Here is a 23,364-nt window from a genome sequence, read left to right as displayed (position 1 = left end):
ATTTAGATATTGTTATCATTTAAACTACAATTTTTTAATTATTTTTGAATTTAAAATTTCAATAATGTATAATTAAAAATGAGGTAATCTAATTAGTATAGTAGAAATAGCATTTTTCACGACATGGTTTTTGGTTAATTTTAAATAAAATTGACATAATTTTTTAAAAACTTGAGTTTAAATTGTTTAATCCCATAATTCCAGTCCCCTAGTGTTTTTCAGGTGCTGAATCCATTTATGCATTCAAAAATGTATTTTAAACAACAAAAAATCTTGAAACTGTATTGATTTTGGTGAATTTTGATAAAAAAATTATTTCGTCTATAAGTTAGACTACACCATTAAAAATTATACCGAGAAACAAGATAGACATGTACAACAAAGGTTCGGTTTTCCAAATTTTCTTCAAAATTAACTTAAGAATTAAGTTATTAGGAAAGAAATAGAAGAATTTGCTAGGAAATACTTTGGTAACTATCTACAATAATTTTTTTCCTTTTATTTATAAACTCTTTTTGCTTATTTGTTTTAAAATTTATATATTAATTTTTTTCTTTTTAATATTAAAATTTATATATTAATATTAGTGTTATATTGTGTAGTTTTTAGTGAAAGTTAATCATCTATAATGTATATAATAATATTTATATATTTAAAATAAAATAATTAGATTTTATTAAATTTTAAATTATATATATATATATATATATATATATAGATATATAATATTAATTGTTTTTAAAAATTTTCAAACTAAAAGATATAAGATTACTCACCTCAAATATAAAGCATCGCTTCATACCAGAGGTGATGATGGCATTTTATTTTTTTATTATTTTAAATAAAGGAAATCAATAATAATATCTTAAAGTTTCGTGATAGTAATTTATAAATATAAATATATTACTAACATCAAATATAAAGCATTACTTCATACCCGAGGTGATGATGACATTTTTTTATTATTATTTTAAATAAAGGAAGTCAATAATAATATCTTAAAGTTTAGTATTATATTATAAATAAAAATTATAGTTAATTAATAACATTGTTGATTAATTAAAATAATAAACAAAAAGAAATGAAATTTATAAAATGATTTTTAATTTTAAAAAATAATTAAAAAATATAAAAAAATTATAAAATTAAATTAATGTAAAATCAAAACATTTTATCATATAAATAAAAAATATGTTCAATATTTTAACAAGACGGAATATTAAAAAATACCTAGCAACAAAATGAAGTGAGGGTTGGATTATAATATGTTGTTTAGTGGTGATTAGTAGCATTACCTCTTAATACGATAGAGTTTGTATGTAAAAGTAAAATTTGGAATACTAATTCTACACTTTAATATGATAATTAATTTTTCCAACCTATTTCTTATATATATAAACTTGATCACTTCACTTGGGGTGATTATATATAAGTTGTTTATTAAAGGGAAATCAAGTGGGTCAAAGAAGAAAGAGCATTAAGAAATTTCCAGGGAGTGCAAGAAGAAGTGGAACAATGGAAATGACAAGAACACAATAGCCATAGCACGTCGGTGTAAAGATTCAAATAACCACAGTAACATTGACATTAAAACAAAGGAGAAGTGTTGGAGGTTGCATCTAGAGCTCAACCCGAAGAACAAGAAAATATATACTAAGAAGAAAAATATTATGGGCACATATTTGAGTAATCAAGTGGAAAGTAGCTCAGAGGTGGATGAGAATATTATCTGTACGTTAGTGCATAAGGAGATGAATATGTGCAACCTTCAACAATAGGAAGAGAAGAAAAAGTTCAAACTCTTCCATATAAAAACACAAGTCAAGAACATAGATATTGATGCTCTGTTTGACTTAAGATCATAGGAAAATTATTGATGCTCTATTTGACTTAAGATCATAGGAAAATCTCATTGCAGTGCAACTCGTCAACAAATTGGGATTTGAATTTTTGGATCATCTAAGCCCATATCCATTGGGATAGCTAAATAAGGATGTAGAAATAAAAATAACTAAATAGCTGAAAATCAAATTTTCTATCAGTGTTGATTTTATTGATGAATAGAACTAGATGTAGTTCCCCTTGATGTATGTGGAGTAATGTGTGGAATTCCCTATATGTACATTTGAGATGCAATCTTCATGTGCAGAGTCAATGAATACCACATCATCAAGGATCATTTGTCATCTACGCACACAAAGGCGTGACAAGGGAAAGTCCAAAATTTCGCTAGTGGGTGCCAATCAAGCCAAGAAACTAGTTAGTTCTAGCAAGAAGTGTGTTTTTCTATTTTTAAGAGAAAATGAGTCTATAGAAGAGTAAAGAAGAGAAAATTCATCCTTGGATAGATCCACTAAGGAACAAATAAATCAACTGGAAAAATTACTACAGGCGTAAAGGGTTTTGTTCAAGGAGCCTAAAGGGATACTGCCTAAGATGGAAGTGGAGTACGTGATCCAACTATTTCTAGACTCTCCATTTTTTAAAATTGGGCTATAAAGGTAGCCAACTATAAAAGCAGGTGAGGTGAAGAAGAAATTGCAGTAGCTCTTAGAATAAGGTGTCATTTGACAAAGTACCTCACCATGTGGGTTTCCCATCATTATTGTGCCAAGGAAGGATGGGACTTGGTAGATGTATATTGATTACAGGGTGTCAAACAAAATTACGCTCAAGAATAGGTACGCCCTACCCATTATAGATGATCTACTTGATTAGTTGCATCAAGCAAAATATTTCCCTGACTTGCACTTAAAGTTTGGATATCACTAGGTTCAAGTCAGAGAAGAAGATGCCTGGAAGATACATGCAAGGCTTGTACGAGTTGTTAGTCATGACATTTGGCCTATGCAATGCACTGAGTACATTTATGAGGTTAATGAATGATATATTGCACACTTTTATAGATTCAATTGTTATTTTCTATTTGGATTGTATATTAGTATACATTACTACATGCAAAGAGAAAATCCCACATTTGATGTAGGTGTTAGAGACATTATATAAACACCAATTATTGGAAAACATCAAGAATTGTGAGCTTGAAAAACACCTTTTGGTGTATCTAGGGTATGTGATAGATGGAGGAGAGATGAAGAAAGATCTTGCCAAGATGGAGGCCATCTTGAAGTGGTTGACACCTACTAATGCTTCTAAGGTCAAGAGTTTCATTGGGGTAAGCACAATACTTGAAGAAATTCATAATCTCACTTTTAGCGGTAGTAACAACACTCCATTCCTTTTTATTTTGAGGAAGAACCTGTGAACAGTTTTGAAACCAACGTTTCAGACTAGCTCAGTGAGTCCATCATGAGGGCAATGAGATTTGTTTTGAGAACAGAGTGTGAAAATTACTGAGATTATTAATAGTTATTTGAAAAGCATTGCTGTTGTCTTCATTAGTAGTTGGCTTATAAATGGTAAATTAATTAATACTTATTTAAATTTATTTATTTACATAGGTATTTATTATATTTATTATTATTTATTTATTTAGTTATAATTTAGTTATATAATTGTTTATTTATAGGTATATAATTTATTATTTGAATTTCAAATAAAATAAATTTATTATCTATTTATTAATATTTTTATTATCATTATTATTTATTGATTTATTTTTATTTATTTATTATAAATAAATAAAAATAATTTAATAAATACCTATTTATTTAGATAGGAATTTATTATGTTTATTATATATTATTATTGTTTATTTATTTGGTTATAATTTTATTATATTATTGTTTATATATATATATATATATATATATATATATATATATATATATTTATTATTTATATTTCAAATGAAAAAAATCTATTATTTATTTATTATTATTTTAATAAGTACCTATTTGTTTAGATAGGTATTTATTATATATTATTTGTTTAGATAGGTATATTATTATTTATTTGTTATAATAAAATAAATTAATAAATACCTATTTATTTAGATAGTTATTTATTATATTTACTAAAAATTGTTATTGTTTATTTATTTGTTTATAATTTTATTATATTATTGTTTATATATATATATAACTTATTATTTTTAATAAGAACCTAGAGGCAAGAGTTTCCAATGGGGAAAGGATCAACAAAGGGCCTTTGAAGAGTTAAAGGAGAATATTAGTCAAGAATCATTTCTAGCATTATTGAACTTGTAGCAACCCTTCGAAGTGCAGACAAATGTCAATGGCTATGCTATGGGAGAAGTATTCTTATATGGAAGAAGGTGTGTATGCTACCTTTATGAAGTATATCATGGGGTGGTTATTAACTATCCTTCCTATGACAAGGAGCTTTATGCCTTGGTGCAAGTTGTGAAGTAGTGGAAACACTATCTGATGGGAAATAAGATAGTAAAACACACAGATCACTAGGCATTACAATACCTACATGCCCAAAGTTTCTACATTACAGTAACAAGCATTACAAGTGGATGGGGTTTCTACAATAGTTTCATTTAATGATGAAGTATAAGATGGGAAGCAAAAAAAGTTAGTTGGCATGATTTCAAGGCCACCCACATCAAATATCACATCTTTTAGAACTCATATGTACATGGATCTATTCACCCATGATGCATACAGAGAGGTATATTTAGAGGATGAAGACTTTAATGAGGTTTTTCAATAGTTGTAAATCCAAAGTCATGTGCATGATGGTGACAACATAGTTGACTATCATCTCTAGGATGGGTTACTCTATAGGTTGGATAAGTTATGTGCTCCTAAAGGTGAGCGAGTATAGCTGATTAGAGAGTCTCACATGTTCAAGGTTGCAAGGAACTTTTGTGTAGGGAAGATAGTGGCGAAATTGCATAAGGGCATAACTTTTGCATATGGATTTTGATTGAGGTTATTCTTGCTTCTTTGGAATGTTATCTATGTGTATAATAATGCTAAAATGCACCATACTTAAATGGAAAAAATTTACTTCCATTCTATTTGAGTGCATTTTGTTCCACATATGAGTAGAGTAGTTGAGAGTGGATAGGGAGGTAGAAAATAGAGGGGGTTTTTATACTATAGTAGCCCATAAGCCACATGTCTCACTCATTTTTACTTGGATTCATTTTCCATTCAGAGAATGAAAACAAAGAAGCCTCACATTCCAGTTAGGTTTTCCCAAAAAAGGGTTTCCTAGGTTATATTTTGTGCCAATTATGGTTTGTGAGTTTTATTTTGTTGTTCTCTATTTTTTACATAATTATAGTTTGCATGAATCTTCAATAAAAGACAATTAGAAATATTAGGAGAAGTAAACCCTCATAGTGTAGATTCAGATTTCACTAATATATCATAGTAGATAAATTGTGATGAAATGTCCAATGGAACATCTATATCAGTTCACAAATCATACTAGTTGCAAATTTCCTTAATGATTCAATGCTTTATATAAAGGTATTCTTTAGATTATGTTTTCATGTGATGGGTGTGAGACATATGGATCCTAGGAAGTATATTGTATGAGTGGAGGTGTAAGGCTATTCATGTATTTTGTTAGTGTCCATGACCTATGCTAAGCTAGCTACATAATGTAATAATTGTGTTGTATCTCTGTTTAGTAATGATAAGACTTAAACGTTCTTCTTTATTTAGGGGACTTTGTTTCCTCACAAGATAAGCAAAAATGTGGGATTTTTTATTTGTAAGTCCTTGGAGTATGAAGTGTAAATTTTGTAGTCCTAAGGGAGTGAGAAGAATCTCCCTCAAATGGATGAAGTTCTGGACTTGGCCATGGGCCTTCTCCTTATTTCTTTTTATGTGAAGCAATTTGGTTAGACAATGATTTTGGATTCCTTCATAGCATGGTGAATACCTCTATAGCTTCAAAAGTATTTTGGGCGGGTTTTTACCTATTTGAGTCTTTTTCATCCTCAAAATAAAGCTAGAAAAATATATCAAAAGCATGAAATCCCTTAAATTTTTAGGGATTCCCTGAAAAAATGGGAATTGGAGTGTTAATCCCCATTCCCTAAACACATGGGTTAGATACGGGGTTGTGAATGAGGGCTAGTGAGAAGAGTGGGTTGAAGGAGGTGGAATTGGGAAGGGAGTGAAAGTTTTGACCATAAATAATTCAATGAAATTTAGGATATTCATGAAAAGGTGTTAGGAAGCTTGTGATGTTTTAGATATGTAAATACCCAATTATCTAGACATCTAGAGCGTGATAGTCCTGTTAGTATAAAAGTGGGGATGTTTTGGATATTTGGACATTTAGAAATTTTCCTAAGGGGATTTTTCCAAAGACCCATATTCTCGATAACGAAACCTATGCATGATATAGCCTAGAGTTGGTGAAAGTATTTTTTTGAGTTTGAGGAATATTAAATTTATTAATTATTGTTGATTAGGCACCATAATATTGTTAGAAAATGTAACTAGGTTCAGTCTTCATAATGATCTATGTACTTATGTCATTGTATATTTTATGTAAAAATCAAAAGAAGAAAAAAAATTCAAATATGAGTTTCATTCTAAGTCAAATTACTATTTTATTGAAGCAGTTCTTCATGCTCCTTATTATTTGTATTGGTCAAAGTCAAAAGGATTATTTATAGCTAAGAAAAATAAATTTTAAAGTTGTACTTTGAGTCAAAGAACCCTCAAGGTGCCAAGTCAGCCCTATCCCAAAGGACATATTTATTCGAATCCCTATAGATAGTATAAATAGAGGGTGAGTTGAGCTCATTTGGACACATGTAATTCACTTGATCTGTTTTGAAATAACACAAAAGGAAGGAGGGTTGAAGTCTAAAGTTGACAAGAAAAAGAAGGGTTTGGATTTGTGGAAGATCTTCCTTGATACATGTCTTATCGAAGGATTATTTCTGATGTTGTACATGTTCTTGGTCTCTTGTTATTGATGTATTTGTTGTGTAGAAAGAGGGTTTAACTTGAAAATTAGAGGGTTGAAGTCTTTATGTGGTCATGGGTTTTGGATATCTCACTTTGATCTGATTCTATAAAAAGATAATTTTTAGAGGTTTTTCCCTTAGAGGGTCCTTTCCTTGGCTTAGAGTCTATATCTTGTGTTGATTGTTTTCTTGTGATCTTTATATTTACATTTTGTAATGTTTGATGAGAAAAACATAATAAAAAATAATAAACTTCCAACAAACCTCACAAATAATTATCATGCAAAGATAAATCATCCCTAATATGTTGCCCTGTTGAGAAATCAGAGCTATGTTTGAAATATGACAGCCTGAAGGTCGCACTCTGTTGGCTTTGCAGATCTCTCTGCAGTTTTATTAGATGGATTTCCTCATCGACTTCTCTATGGCTTGTTTAAGTGGCTCACTACAGGTTGGCTTCGAATGTCATCAAATTGTATGGCATCATCTGTACTATGGTATGAAATTAAATTATAGTACTTTTGGTTGATTATTGTGACAACACATGTGTCTCCTCTGCAGCTCGACTATTCTATGTGGCCTGATGCACATTTCTTCTGTGGTTTGTTCACATAAGTTCTATGGCTCGCTATTTCAGAGGCCCACATCATACTTACTGTGACTCACATTATTTTAAGTGGCTTGGATTATTATATGGTTCACCTTTGTTTCCGGCGGAATTCACTTTCTCTGTGGCATCCCAATATAAATTTAGAGGAGTCGCACTATAATTCGTGGCTCACATGCATATGTATTTATTCTATGGTTTGTAATTCTCTGAAATTACATTGGTTCATGGTTTGTTATGGCTCATATGACCTATGGCTCACACAAAACTCTAATACCGCACTTAGCGAATGGTATTTACATCACAGAGAACTCGTTTTATGGCTTGCATATATCTACCCATATACACAATGATTATACTTTACTGTGAAGCTTGTTATATTCATTGTGGCATCATTGTATCAAATCAAACAATGCCCCACATGGCTTCGATCATACCCCTATAGCATTGCATTGAATTACTAAACGGCTCTATTATGCATCACTTTTATTATATTTGACTCGCACTTAATCATGGGAGACTCACGCCGTGATATGTTATATGCGATATATATATATATATATATATATATATATATATATATATATATATATATATATATATATATATCCTGAGGATCACTTTTATTATATTTGACTCACACTTAATCACAGGACACCCACACCGTGAATAGTTTATATATTAGTCTCTGTGGTTCAACATGGACCTTTAACTCTCACGTTCAATAGTGGCTCGCTATGTGGCTTGTGACTCATTCTGTGGCTCGATATTCTTTAAGACATGCATTACAGTAAACTATGAGGCTCACATATTTAAGCAATGGCACGTAACATTAAGTGAGATCACACTTTTGTGCCTCGGACTTCATTTGGCGCTCACTCACGATTCTTTGTGAATTGAATTTTATGATGGATCACGTTAATGTATTGCCACCTCTACATGTAAATGTGTTAGAAGACTTGCATAGATGAATTTAGCTAGTAAAGGTTGAACACACAGCTTTGCAGATCAAAAACACTAAAAGAAAATCGAAAGAACAAAAAAATGATTCATTAGAAAATAGGTTACAATGCTCATGATATAGCATTACTGGGTGAAGATCCCAAGGTAATACACCATAGTGGTGATCAATGAGAATACTCAACACCTACAACAAGTTTCAGAGAGAACGAGCTAGTTTCGGAGTGAAAGAATGAGCAAATCAGGGAGTAAATCATGCAGAAGAACTAACCAGTTGCAGAGTTAGAGAAGAAGCAAATCAGGGAGTAAATCATGTAGAAGAACTAACCAATTGCGGAGTTAAAGAAGGAAAAAATCAAGGAGTAAATCATGTAGAAGGAATCTTGCATGTAGTACCATGCTCTAACTAAGAGTTCACATGTAGGTGTGTAGTACTTTCAACACCCCCCTTGAACACCACTATGGGGAAAAATAGAAAATGGGCCCTGGCAACTAAGGCCAAAGGTCACCCAAAATACAGTGCAACTTGTACTAAAATTGAGGAAAGAGGGAAAACCTCGTGGGAAAACCCCCCCTCAAAATACAATGTAATCAAAAGAAAAGAGGAAGAAAATACAGTTGCTAAGCAACTGTGTCCTTCACTCCAAGACGATCGCGCAGAGAGCGAAACTTCTACTCAGTGAATGTCTTGGTGAAGATGTCTGCAGTTTGTTCTACTGAAGGACAGAACTGTAAATCAATGACCCGATCATGTACTAAGTCTCTGATGTAGTGCATATGGATCTCTATGTGCTTCGTCTGCTGCCACTATACTGGATCCCTGCAAAATTTGAGAGTGATCTGGTTGTCACACCAGATGACAATGGGCTGAAGGAACTAGATGCCCAACTCAGTGAGGAAGTGTTGTAGCCACAGAGCCTGAATGGTGATGTTGACTACTCCTCTGTACTTGGCATCGGCTGAAGAGAGAGCAATAGCAGCCTGCTTCTTGCTCGACCAACAGATAGGGCTAGACCCTAGACTGAGTGAATATCCAGAGGTGGACTTGTGATCAATATTGTTGCCCGCCCAATTAGAATCAGTGAAGTCAAGGAGATTCAATGCAATGCCTACTACATAGTGAATCCCGAAGGTGATGGTGCCCTGCACATATTGGACGATGCGCTTGGTAGCATTCCAGTGTAGCTCATGTGGCTCCTGCATGTATCTGGAAACTGCCCCTGCTGCATATGAGAGATCTGGTCTAGAGTGGGTGAGGTACAATAAGCTCCCCACTAGCTGTCGGTAGAGAGTGTTGTCAACTAATGGAGTGTCACCTCCATCCTCAAGGCAGACCCCAGACAGAAAAGGAGTCAGTGCTGGCTTGTAGTTAGTCATGTGAAATCTCTCAAGGAGATCCCGTGCATACTTAGCCTGAGAGAGTTTGATGCCTGTGGCATCCTGAATGATCTCAAGACCAAGAAAGAAGTGTAATGGACCCATGTCTGTCATCAAGAACCTATCATGCAAGGCCCTCTTGACTGCAGCAATGGCTAAAACCGAGCTGCCAGTGATCAGGAGATCATCCACATACAAAACTAAGATAAGAAGAGAATCATGTGTCCTGAGCATGTAAACATTCAGATCAGACTTACATCTTTCAAAGTTTTGTGATAAGAGAAAAGAATCCATCTTCGCATACCAAGCTCTCGGGGTCTGCTTAAGGCTGTAGAGATATTTCTTAAGTCTGCAGACCAAAGATGAATCTTGAATGAAACCATGTGGCTGCTCCATGTAAATCTCCTCTGATAGGTCTCCGTGAAGAAAGGCATTCTTCACATCCAACTAATGTACTTCCCATCCCTGGGTAGCCGCAATAGCAAGTGTAAGGTGTATGGAATCCATCTTTGCTACTGGAGCAAAGGTCTTGTCATAATCAATGCCATGCACTTGTTGGAAGCCTTTAGCTACTACGCTTGCTTTCTGTCGAGTGATTTGCCCATCTGCAGCACTCTTGGTCTTGTAGACCCATTTGCATCGGACAAGTTTCCTTCCTGAAGGAAGGGGGAACAAATCTCAGGTCTGGTTCTCGAGGAGGGAGTTATACTCCTCCTCCATGGCGGACTCCCAGGATGGATGCCCAACAGCCTCAGCATAAGACTGTGGATCAGAAGACTGAACCAAATGACAATGCCAGGATGGCGATGGTTCAGTGGCAGTGAGGACAAGAGGAGGCTCAATAAACTTTGAGCTAGTCCTCTGCAGATCAAAATTATCCCCCACAAGACCATTTCTAGCAGCTGGGTGGTCTTGTGCATATATCTCACGTAAGCTCCTTGTTCTTTGATTTATGATAGGGGAATTTGATTCATTGCTGGAAGCCTGATCTAGGCTTGGATGTGGATCATCATATGCATGCACTGGATTTGTATTTGAAGACTCTGTCTCTGCATCTGCATGCTCTGTATCTGCATCTGAGTGTACTGAGTCATCATCTCGGACATGAGGTAGATAAAAGGTGTCTACATGCGGCAATTGAGGTGCATGCGAGAGACTTTCCTCAAATTTGACACTTCACTCAATGATGAGCTTGTCCGTAGAGGAAATCAGGAGTCGGTATCCCTTCACACCATCAGGGTATCCAACAAAGATGCACTCAATGCTCTGTGGATCAAGAGCTTTCCTCTTTTCAGAGGGGATCCTGGCCCATGCTCGGGAGCCGAAAACACGGAATTGGGTGACCTCTGGTATAGTGCCACTCCAAGCCTCAAAGGGGGTTTGATTTTTGACAGACCTATGAGGAGATCTGTTCTGGATGTAGTTAGTACAATTAAGTGCTTCAGCTCATAGCTTATGAGGCAGTGACTTAGCATGCAACATGCAGGAAGCCATCTCTTTGAGAGATCGATTATTTCTCTCAGCGACTCCGTTTTGTTGCGGAGTTTATGGAACTGTGTACTGCAACTATATGCTGGACTCAAGGAAAAGGTTTTGAAGTGCTGTGTTAACATATTCCCCCCATTGTCTGTACAGAGGGCTTTGATCTTTCTCTCTGACTGTGTCTCATCTAGTGCTTTGAAATCTTCAAAGTGTGCAAAAACTTCAGAGTTGTTCCTGAGAAGATACACCCAAGTATACTGTGAGAAATCATCAATCAATGTAAGCACATACCTTTCTTTGTTGATGGAAGGATGAGGAAAAGGCCCCATGAGATCACTATGGATCAGATCTAGAGGAGAGGATGCTCTGTGAGTCTTGCCAGTGTCAAAATTTTCTCTAGGATGTTTGCCAAGGACACACCCTTCACAAACGTCATTGGAGAAACTGATATTTGGCAAGCCTTCCACCATCTCATGCTTGCTTAGCTGCTGCATATACCTGTAATTTAAGTGAAAAAACCTCTCATGCCAAAGCTTACTACTATCATCAGCATGTGTAAGCAATAAGGAGGATTCAGATTCAATAAATTCAGAAAATGTATACAGTCTGGCTCCATTGTTTACCTCACCGATTGCAATTTTGGAGCTGCTATGTTGCTCATATATGTTCACTGCATCTGGAGTGAATTCCACTCTCTTTCCAGTGCCGGAATGAGTGATATGATAAACTGAAAGTAGGTTTACTGAAAGTTTTGGAACATGAAGCACATCTTCAAAGCTTCCGTGTAAAAGTTCCACTCTACCTTTTCCGGTGACCTCAATAGGTGAGTCATATCCCATGAGGATGGGAGGTCCTTTGCATGCATCCAAAGAGGAATAGACTTCCTTTGCAGTAGCCATATGGTGTGATGCACCAGAATCTATAATCCATGCATCAGGGGAAGAATTAATTGCAATTAAAGCATGAAAATTGTTACCTTTCCCGTGTGGCGGATCCTCAATTTTCTTCTTGGCGCCTTGAGGGATGTGGTCCCAAAAGTTGTGCTTCTGAAGGATTTCTGCCATTTGGTCAATTTGTTTCTTCATGCAAGAGGATTCTGGATGGAATCCTCTTTGACAATAGGTGCATCTGTTTCCTTTCTTCCCTTTCTCATTTCTCGAGCTGGAGGAGTCATTCAAGGGCTTGGTGTATCCTTCCTTCTTTGGATGGGAATGCGCTTTTCCGTTGTCTTTTTGCTACTGATTTTTCTGATTTGAATCAGATTTGTGATTTTTATTGTGGCTGCCATCATGCATAGCAAGTGCATGTGCTTTTGGAGGTTTGATTTTCCCCATGCCAATGAGTTTATCTTGCTCAAAAGTAAGGGACTCCATGAACTCTTTGAGAGAAGGCATAGTGTAAGATTTACCTGTTGTGAGCCTTACTGAATGAAATGTAGACACAAAGACGGAGTATTCCGGTCTGAGCTTTGACATAATAGAGAGAACTTGGTGACTCTCCTCCTTGGATTTGTCAATTCCACAACCCTTGAGTTGCAGCAATAGATCATTATATTTGGTGAAGAAGTCTTGAATTCTGTCATAGTTCCGTGGATCCAATGACAGTAGATCCACTTCGAGCAGATGTCCTTTCATATCATCCTGTTTCCTGTAGAGTTCTTCAACCTTTTTCCAAATCTCATTGGGAGTATTGCAGGTAGATAGATGAAACTGCAACTCTAGAGAGATGCACATGCATATGGATCCATGGGCCTCATCCATACGGTTGAGGTACTTGGATTTCTCTATGGCTGAAGTGGGTTCCACTTCTACAGCCATGGTAATCCTGTACAACTCCTTTTGACGAAGGTATCGAGCCATTTGGTCCTTCCATTCATGATAGTTGTATGGTGTTAGGATCGATGCTTTGGGAAACTCCATTTTTCTGTCAATCTTCGATCTCCAAGCTATAATACCTGCAAAATAAAGAACTGGTGTGCCTTTTATCTAGCAACCTGTGGGCTCTGATACCATGTAAATGTGTTAGAAAACCTGCACAGATGAATCTAGCTAGTAAAGGTTGAACACACAGCTTTACAGAGAAAAAACACTAAAAGAAAATCGAAAGAACAAAAAAATGATTCATTAGAAAATAGGTTACAATGCTCATGATATAGCATTACTGGGTGAATATCCCAAGGTAATGCACCATAGTGGTGATCAATGAGAAGACTCAACATCTACAACAAGTTCCAGAGAGAACTAGCTAGTTGCGGAGTGAAAGAAGGAGCAAATTAGGGAGTAAATCATGCAGAAGAACTAACCAGTTGCTGAGTTAAACAAGGAGCAAATTAGGGAGTAAATCATGCAGAAGAACTAACCAGTTGCGGAGTTAAAGAAGGAAAAAATCAAGGAGTAAATCATGTAGAAGGAATCTTGCATGTAGTCCCATGCTCTAACTAAGAGTCTGCATGTAGGTGTGTAGTACTTCCAACACTACAATGGTAGTACATTACAGTGTTAGATTAGCTCACATGGCTCACACAATGTTCCTCGAGTATGCATATGAATCCAATGATGGCTTCATTTGTGATCACCTTGGCTCATAGTGACCTATATTATGTAATTAGACTTGAAGTACTTACACCAAAGGCTCAGTGGTATTGGTGAATGGTCATTTGATAATTATCTTATTGTGCGGCTTTAATAAAGTAGTCGTATTTGTGAAGCCGACCTAAAGAGATAATATGATCCAAAATTTCTCTGCCAGATCATATAGTTCTAAAATATCGCATATTTTTCTCTGTGGATACTCGTATCAAATATTTGAAGTGAAAATATTTTAAAGAATGGAGGTGGCACCACAAAATTTTATAGCATTTATTGGTGAAATTATATCTATATGATTTGTATGGAATCAATTTTGAGTTTCATAAGTGGCTCAAACACATCTTCCATAACACACATTTATATGTGGCTTGCTACTACAATGCTTGTATCTATTTGACTTGGATCTGGAGGAATGATAGATATTTACATAACCATGATGGAAGTGACCATAGAAGTATTCGTTGATATCATGAAACAATAACATTGTTAAGAGGAAGACAACAATCTTGATTGACAATAACTGATAACCAAATATATGAAGCACCTCTATTGAAAGAAGATGACAAACTTAGTTGCAAAAGGATTCGACCTGTGAAGAGACAAGGTAAGGTTGAAGAGGTATGTACTATTTTTTTATGCATGACGATCATTTAACAGAGAGAAAAAGGGTTTGCATATACATATATTTACATTAGAGACCATAACATACAAGAGATGGTGAATATGCCAAGTAGTTATTTGCATATAAAAGATAGAATAAAAAGAAAGTCAACTATTAGGGTTTTGCAACTAACTCTTTTGTGTGTTTGTAGAAATTTATAGTTTGTAAGTAACAAGTGTTGGCATATAGCATTTGTAAACCCTAGAAAAGTACAGGATAAAAGGAGAACCCCTAGAAAAAGAAATCCTGACTAGTTGCTTCTACTGTAAAAAGAATCTAGTTTTTTGAGTTTGACAAGTATGACATAGAGACAAGGGTGGTGAACAAGTCCAAGATTAAGAGGGAGCTAACCCTCTTCAAAGGGTTGTAGGTGAAAAGTATAAGGTAAAATAATGTGGAAAAGCATGAAGATGAAGAAGAAGAGAACTTGTTATCAAGTAAATCGACTAGAGGAGAAGAAGTTTACTCACCTCAGTTGGAAAGAGGGATTTATAAAGACCCTTAAGAATGAAATAAGAAGTTTGCTAATTGGTTTTCTCCTAAATGATAACTGAAAAACTGAATATCATGAAGATAAACTTTGTTTCAATATGAGATAGACCATACAAAGGATTTTTGACTTTAGAGGGAGCTACTAGCAAAATTTGATATAAATAATCCTCACACTTTGACTTGAGGCCATTATGATTTGGCAAGTCCAATACTAATGATTTGTTTGAGATATGATTTCACTCCTTGGAAAGGAGTATTGCAAAAGTATAAGCAAAGTATGAAAATATAGTAGTTGAAATAATTTTTTGCATGATGTTGATGTACCTAAAAATGTGTGGTTTGATCATGGAACACATGCATTGTGTGGATGGCATTTTTGATAGCCTAGACAAGCATGCTAGCAAAATTGATATTGAAAAGGCTTATATGGCTCTTTGAAGAATATAAGGTAGAAATCTATGAATATAAGGCATGTGCTAGTAGCTATAAGGAAGCTCAACTCCTTGAAGATGATAGATGAACCATTTGTTGGGTAGCGCAAGCCCCACAGAATGAGTATGGGGTGCGAAGCCCAGAATTGTGGGTAATATTAGGGTAAAAGACTCTGCGGAAAGCGCGGAGCGCGAACTATAGTAGGTTGAGTCAAAGGGTAGTCCGCCCAAAAATAATGTAAAGAAATAGTAATAGAGTTGGCCCGTGGAGGGATCGTGGGCCAAGGGAAAGTATAAATAGAGCGGGGCTCTATGAGGGAAAGTAGTTCTTTTAAAAAGATGGAATGTAATGGGTCCTTAAAGGCAATAGCTTGAAAGTGTCTATAAGTCCGAGTCGAGGGAGTAGGGTAGAAGGTAGAGGCTCTGTAGCTATGTGCGCAAAATCTTGGAAAGTCCACAGTTGTGTGCGCGGACCCCTGCAGCTGAGTGCGCAGGGTGGATCTAGATGTATTGGTGAAAATTGATAATAAAGATAAGTTTCTTCTGAATTCTATGCTAATTGCATCTTCACTGTTTTATGATAAATGAACTACTGTGATTTCTGCATTTGCTATGATTAAATACATGTGAACTAGGTTAATCTTGATGCACGAATTAATCAAAAGTAATAAATGTTTGCTTAAAGACTGCTTTGACTAGATCAAACCAGTGATAAGTGACTCAATCTGTACTAAGCACGATTAGTATAGTCTGATCTGCGCGTATCTGGCGCACCGCAAGGTTGCAGAACAACGCATGAGCCCCAACCCACATCCAAGACATCCCCAAGGTGCAGAAACCTGGTTCCATCACCCTTCTATGCTACCTTGGGTGAGACCTCAGTCCGTGCTTCGCGGGCTGTTGCCGAAAGGGCTGGTAGCTGCGGGATTTGTTCGACTAAATAATTCTTTTGAACCTAGGTCAAGACCAAATAAGCCAACAAATGGTTCCATTTCTAGGATCAGGATTTGCCTAAGGGGTGTCTGGTGTGAAAGGCGGGGACTCTAGAGAAAAGAGCGATGAAAGATCAGGACAATAGTAATGGCGAGCGCCATCCAATTACCAGTATTCAAAGGAGCAGGCAGTGAAGATCTGGAAAAGTTTTGGTTTGTATTGAATTCAGTATGGAACGCGTAGCAGATCACGGATGATAATATCAAGAAAGCCATCTTAGTCAGCACACTGTAGGACCGAGTACTAACATGGTATATGAAGTATTTAGGCATCAACCCAACGTTGGGGATAGCGGACATCCACACAGAATTAAAAAAGGAGTTCAGCCGGCCAAAATTGGAATCACAGTCGGTCATCAGATTCAAAGAGATCACAATGATGCCTGGTGAGACCCCATGGGATCTGGATCAAAGGTCAAAAAACACTATTCGCGAGGCCAACATGACCCTGACAGATGCACAACACTGCGGTTGGTTCATTGCATCACTAATGTCATATCTAAAATTGGCTTTGTCACAGCAAATGATCTCAACCCAAGCAGAAGTGCTGGAGGCAGCAATGCAGCTGTACGAAACCCCGATATAGGACCCAGGGTTGGGAGTTCAGCAAATCCAAGCGCAGGTCCAAAATTTGTGTTTGGAAATATAGAAGTTAAAACAAGACCAGGCGCCAGAAGTTTAGGAAGAAGTTTGGTGCATCAAGTGTAGGGGCCAGGGACATGATAAAGACCATTGTCCAGTCACGGTGAATCTTGTGGTCATGGGGGGACCAACACCATTGCGACCAGAGGCACAGGCAGGGATCGCCCCGCTCTGGTGCGCAATCTGTCAAGTAGGAGGAAAACACAACACAGATAATTGCCACCTGTTGCCGAAATATAATTAGACCCCCCAGCAGCTCTTTTGCAACTTTTGTAGATCGGTGGGTCATGAGGAAAGGGATTGCCAGATGTTGGTAGATCAAGCATCTGCCTACCAAATGCAGACTAAGGGGCGAGGTCAAAACCCAAGTGCAACGTTTGTGCGTGGTGGATTCCAAGGACGAGGTCAAGGACGGGGCGGAATGGGACCAGGAAGGGGTCGAGGACAGCTAATTTGTTACAATTGTGGAGGACCAAGACATTGCGCGTGGGATTTCACAAATCCAACTCAAATATCATGTCCCTATTGCGAGCAATTAGACCATGAACTGCTAGATTGCCCTATGCTGCTAGCACAGATTCGTGAAAAAAGGACAACACCTCCTACGACCGAACCGCGTGATGAAGAATCTAAAGTAAATATGGTACTAAGGGGTGATGAAACCTTAGAAGGGGATCAGTCTGAGCCGTACAAAGGTCCCTCAATGTTGACAACCTTTTTAGAAACCTGCATGAAGTTACTTCACGACAATAGGGTAGTGAAAGGACTATAGGAGGTAATTAATAGATATGCAGGGTGGGGAGAACCACGCATAGTCTGACGAATGGGGAGCCATATGTTGCGAACCGAATAAGAAATGTGATTAACAATGTAGATTGGTGACTATGAGATGGATCAGGTCATTCTGGACCTCAGCTTGGATGCAAATGTCTTGCCTAAGCAGACGTGGGAGCGTATTGGCAAGCCCCCACTCCAATGGTCTCCAATCCAATTACGGATGGAAAATCAATAGAATATCTTGCACATGGGCAGGCTACAAGGAAACACGGTAGACATGGATGGTGCGAGCACTAGAACAAATTTTGAAGTTATTGAGATAGTGGACAAGAAAAGCTCGTACCTCGCGTTGTTGGGAATAGATTGGGCCATCAACATGAATGGGATTACTAATTTCAAGCACAGGAAGATGATATTTGAGAAAAAGTCACTCTGCATAGTTGTTCCGCTAGATCCAACCGAGGGAGCCCACTACACGGAACTTGTGCGCGACGACGAGCAGGACGAAGCATTGGATTGCAGCTACCAAATTGCTGCACAAAGGCCAATAAAGGGTAAGGTAATGGGGGAACGAAGAATTTCACAGGGTTACACGGAACCATACACCGATGATTCGGAGGAAGAAGACGCGAAATGGCAGAATAGAATGAACGGGGAAACTACTTTAAGATGCAATATGCTTACAAAATCCATGTATTGCGTTAAAGCTCATGACTGCGAGCTGCCGGTGTATGACAGGCTCACAATAGTAAATGAATTCCTGGAGAAGTTTGAGCGTAGTACTAGAATACCAGTGATTTGATGCACTCAAATGGGCATTGGGCGTGACATCAGTGTGATGGTGGGGTACCCATGAAGGAACCTTCACAGATTAGCGAAGCTGTAAGTGCATGCTGCAGATACGATTTGGGAAGCCAGTGCTCCAACTAACAGAGAAATATGATGGACGAGAGAATCCGCACATACACCTGAGCAAATGGACCAAAGCCTATGGTGAGGAACCATAACCAGAATGGGTACACCTATTTTATCATACCTTGGATGTCATCCCAAGGAATTGGTATACTGAAATAGAGCTTTGATATGGCACAGAGGAGTGGGATATCTTGTGCGAAGGGTTTTTGTCAAAATTTCTTTTTGAGGATCAATGGATAGATACAGTGGATGACGCATTAAAACTAGTAAAGACCGCAATCTTCACAATGCCGCTAGAACTAGAAGAACTCATGCAACCAGACTGGTCGCGACAGGTAAGCCACGCCCTGGAATGTTACAATGTAAAAGCAAAAGGTGATGAAGATGATCCACGCGACATCAATATACCAGAATCCGAAGGAAGTAAAGAAGTGTGCGGCCCTAAAATAGAAGATCCAGATGTCGCAACGCCATTAAAAGCGAAGCAAGTGAATATCAGAACAGAGGAAGAACTGAAGTATGCTACGTTTGGAGATTACTGGGATGACGCTGTAGTGGAAAAGGTCGTCGAGCTGCTCCAGGAGTATCGAGACCTCTTCCCTACCAAGATTACGGAGCTGAAAAGGATTCGAGGCGAACTAGGAATGCTGAAGATAACTTTGAAGCCTGACGTGAAACCAGTAAAGCAGCGACCTTACTGATTGAATCCAAAATATAAAGAAAAAGTATGAAAAGAACTAGACAAGATGCTAGTAGCTGGGATCATTGAACCAGTCGAGGAGTCTGATTGGGTAAGTCCGATGGTGGTACAGGAGAAGAAACAGAAGGGTGAGATCCACATTTGTGTGGATCTATAGAAATTCAATGATGCTTGTGTTAACGATCCATTTCCCACACCTTTTACCGATGAAGTATTAGAAAATGTGGGCAGGCAGGAAGCGTATTCCTTTACGGATGGGTTCTCTGGATACCATCGAATCAAGATCACGCCGGAGGATCAAAGCAAGACAACGTTTGCTACAGAATAGGGTTGTTTTCAGTATACGGTGATGCCATTTTGGCTGAAGAACGCGTTGGCAATATTTTCCCGCATTGTGGTAGATGCATTCAAGGAATTTATACATAAATTCTTGGAAGTCTATCTTAACAATTGGATCGTCTTTGGCCTGGTTAAGAAACATACTGAGAGATTACGGTTAATGATGGATACCTGCCATCGACACCAGATTGTGCTCAATCTAAAGAAGTGTACATTCCTTGTTCCTTTCGGAAACTTGCTGGGTCACGTAGTTTGTAGGCAAGGCCTGATGGTGGATCTGGCAAAGATGGCTATCATATTAGGTCTGCAAGCACTGCACAGTGTCAAACAGCTCCGCGCTACATTGGAACACACAGGGTACTATTGGAAGTTCATAAAAGGTTACGCCCAGATCACGGCTCCAATAGAATAATTATTAAAAAAGGATGCCATGTATTGATGGAACGAGGAATGTAACAAAAGCTTGGAATTACTGAAGGAAAAAATGGTATCTGCCCCTATCTTGATCTTTCCAAAATGGGACGTGGAGTTCCACGTGCATGTCGACGCGTTGTGTATCGCATTAGAGGTAGTACTTTGATGGAGAGGGTGCAGGCATTAGAGATAATCTCCCTAATCTGCCAGCAAGCTCTTCTATGTCTTGATCAACTTCCCTTTCTTCTTCTTCGGGCGCATCCATCATTAAACTGATATTTCATTTCTTAAAAAAAAGCCACTATCATGCTTTATTAACAAACAGTGGCTTCAAGGGAGTTCTTAAAAGAATATCTAATTGGAGGACTTACGCAACACAATATATATATAACCACGTTATATTCTTCCTTTCCTCTTTGACATCGGCGATGGTTATAGGCGAGATTTTACCATGGACAAAGGCTCGGATATTATGGACCGATGGCTATATATATCCGCCCTCTATGCTGGTTTCGGTTCGATATATATAATAGTCGGCAATCGCCCAACCAAAGATCTTCTTTACTTCGAATCAACGGACCCGATACACTTATGTGCAACCTTTAAGGTTCCGCTTTTCGGTGGTCGACTCAATTAACAACTTCCCCACCTCCGAAATGACGGACCCGACAATATGTATATATCGCAGTTTATATCATTTCGCTCCTGATTCGGAACTCGGCCCTTGTTGCGCTATGGCTCCCTTTGGACCGAAAGGCTTTGTAAACCGAGCACACAACTAACAGTTCCAAAGGATCTCCCGACGCCGATATGGTCTCGGACCGATATGGGTAAGAACTTCCAGTTATAAAGTTTCAAATCAGCTACAGCCACTTAATGAAAATTTGCAAGAGTTCTTGGTATAACCAGAATATATGCGCAACTGTAAAATAAGAGTTAAAGCCTATATAAACATGAATGAAAGGGAAGGTGATTTCAATGGTTAATATACAGTACTGCAGCATGCGGAATCCAGTCACCGATTCAACAATATTAAGGCACCACACAATAATCTACACATGCATATTACAGAGTCATTTAATAAGAGACACCGAGAGAACAGTATTTTTTTTTTAAAATAATACTATGGCACTCGCTCCTCTCCTCTGTCTCATGAGAGCTTCGCTGCCTCTTTATTTATAACTAAGGATAGGCCCTCTCGTCCTTATCCGATACGAAGAAAAGCACGCTTTACAGAATGATTTAAAGCTTGAAAGGCTTTGTTACAAATAGCATGATTTATTAATAGAATTCATTCTATTTTTTTTTAACTAAGAAAGCATAGAAATTGCAGGCTAAAGGACCCCACTCCCTTGCCTGTAGATTTTTTGGATTTTTGGAATAATTTGGAAGATTTTTCCCCTCTGAGTCACATGCTCCCGCATCAGACTCCTGAGGACAAAATTCTTCATGGGCTCCTGTCCATGAGCTCATCTACAGATTTTCCCAATTTTTGTAGAATGTCTCTGTAATCCAAGTAGCTTCAATGATCGGCTGTCCCTTCCATTTCACCAGATACTGGAAATATTCTCGTCCCCTTGTCCTTTTATACACTTTCTTATCCAGAATTCTTTCTGGCTGTAAATCCTTGGTTGTGGGTAACTGTTTTACCCAGTCAATCTCTGGAGTCTCTTGATTCTGTGCTGTATCATCTGCAACTTCATTCTCATACTTGTACAAGTCTGCAACATTAAAAATTGGTGATATTCCCACACCAGGTGGTAATTCAATCTCATAAGCATTTGCAGAGAATTTCCTCAGTATCCTGCATGGTCCAATTTTCTTGGATTTTAATTTATTATACTCTCCCTTTGGAAATCTCTCCTTTCTGAGGTGTGTTAAAACCAAGTCTCCAACTTCAAAGTTCATTTCTCTTCTCCTCATGTCTTCTCTGGTTTTATATTGAATGTTGCTGTCCTGTAGCTGCTGTTTCACCTGTTCATGTATCACCTGCATTCTTGAAGCAAAGTCTTCACCTTCTGCACTTCTCATTTCTTCTTTTCCCAAATTCCTTAATTCATATATTCCCCTTGGGTGCATTCCATAAACAATATGGAATGGGCTTTGTCCCGTGCTCCTGTTTGGTGAGTCATTATATGAATATTCAACTTGTTGTAACACTTGATCCCATTGCTTTGGATGTTCTGCAGTAAAGCTCCTCAAAAGATTGCCTAAACTTCTGTTCACAACTTCAATCTGGCCATCAGTTTGTGGATGATAGGCAGAACTGAAACTTAACTTAGTTCCTAGCTTCTTCCATAGTGTTCTCTAGAAATGTCCAACGAACTTTGAATCCCTGTCTGAAACAATGCTTTTGGGCAATCCATGTAATCTTACAATTTCTTTAAAAAACAAGTTAGCAATGTGAGAAGCATCACTAGTTTTATAACATGGAATAAAGTGTGCCATTTTTGAAAATATGTCCACTACAACAATAATTGAATCATAGCCTCTTTGAGTCTTTGGAAATCCTAGCTCAAAATCCATACTTATCATATCCCAAGACCTATCTGGAATTGGGAATGGAATATACAACCCTGTGTTCTGGCTTCTTCCTTTTGCATACTGGCAGACTTTACAATTTCTTACATACTTCTCTACTTCAGATTTCATTTTCGGCCAGAAATAAAATCTATTGAGCTGTTCAAATGTCTTCTCTGTACCAAAATGTCCTGCAAGTCCTCCACTATGCTTCTCTTTGATTAAATTCTCTCTCATTGAACAGTTGGGTATGCACAACTGATTTTTCTTAAATAACAGTCCATCTTGTATAAAATAATCCAGCCACTTGCTCCTGTCCACCAAAACAGGATTTTTACAAGCCTCAAATGCCTCTTTAAAATCTGAATCGATCTCATATAATTCCTTAAGAAAATCAAAACCCAACACTTGGATTTGACTTTCTTGCAGCAATACACTTCTCCTACTTAAGGCATCTGCGACTTTGTTTGATTGTCCAGTTATATGCTTCAACACAAAATGAAAGCCTTGAAGATACTCTACCCATTTAGCATGTCTCTGGCTGAGTTTTGGCTGCTGCATTATAAACTGCAATGCATGGTTATCTGAATAAAGAATAA

This window comes from Pinus tabuliformis, chromosome J (genome assembly GCF_031772625.1).
Source record: "Pinus tabuliformis cultivar Carrire ecotype Pingquan chromosome J, CPIR1, whole genome shotgun sequence".
In the NCBI taxonomy this organism is placed as follows: Eukaryota; Viridiplantae; Streptophyta; class Pinopsida; order Pinales; family Pinaceae; genus Pinus; species Pinus tabuliformis.
Note: the sequence above shows the minus strand (reverse complement) of the source record.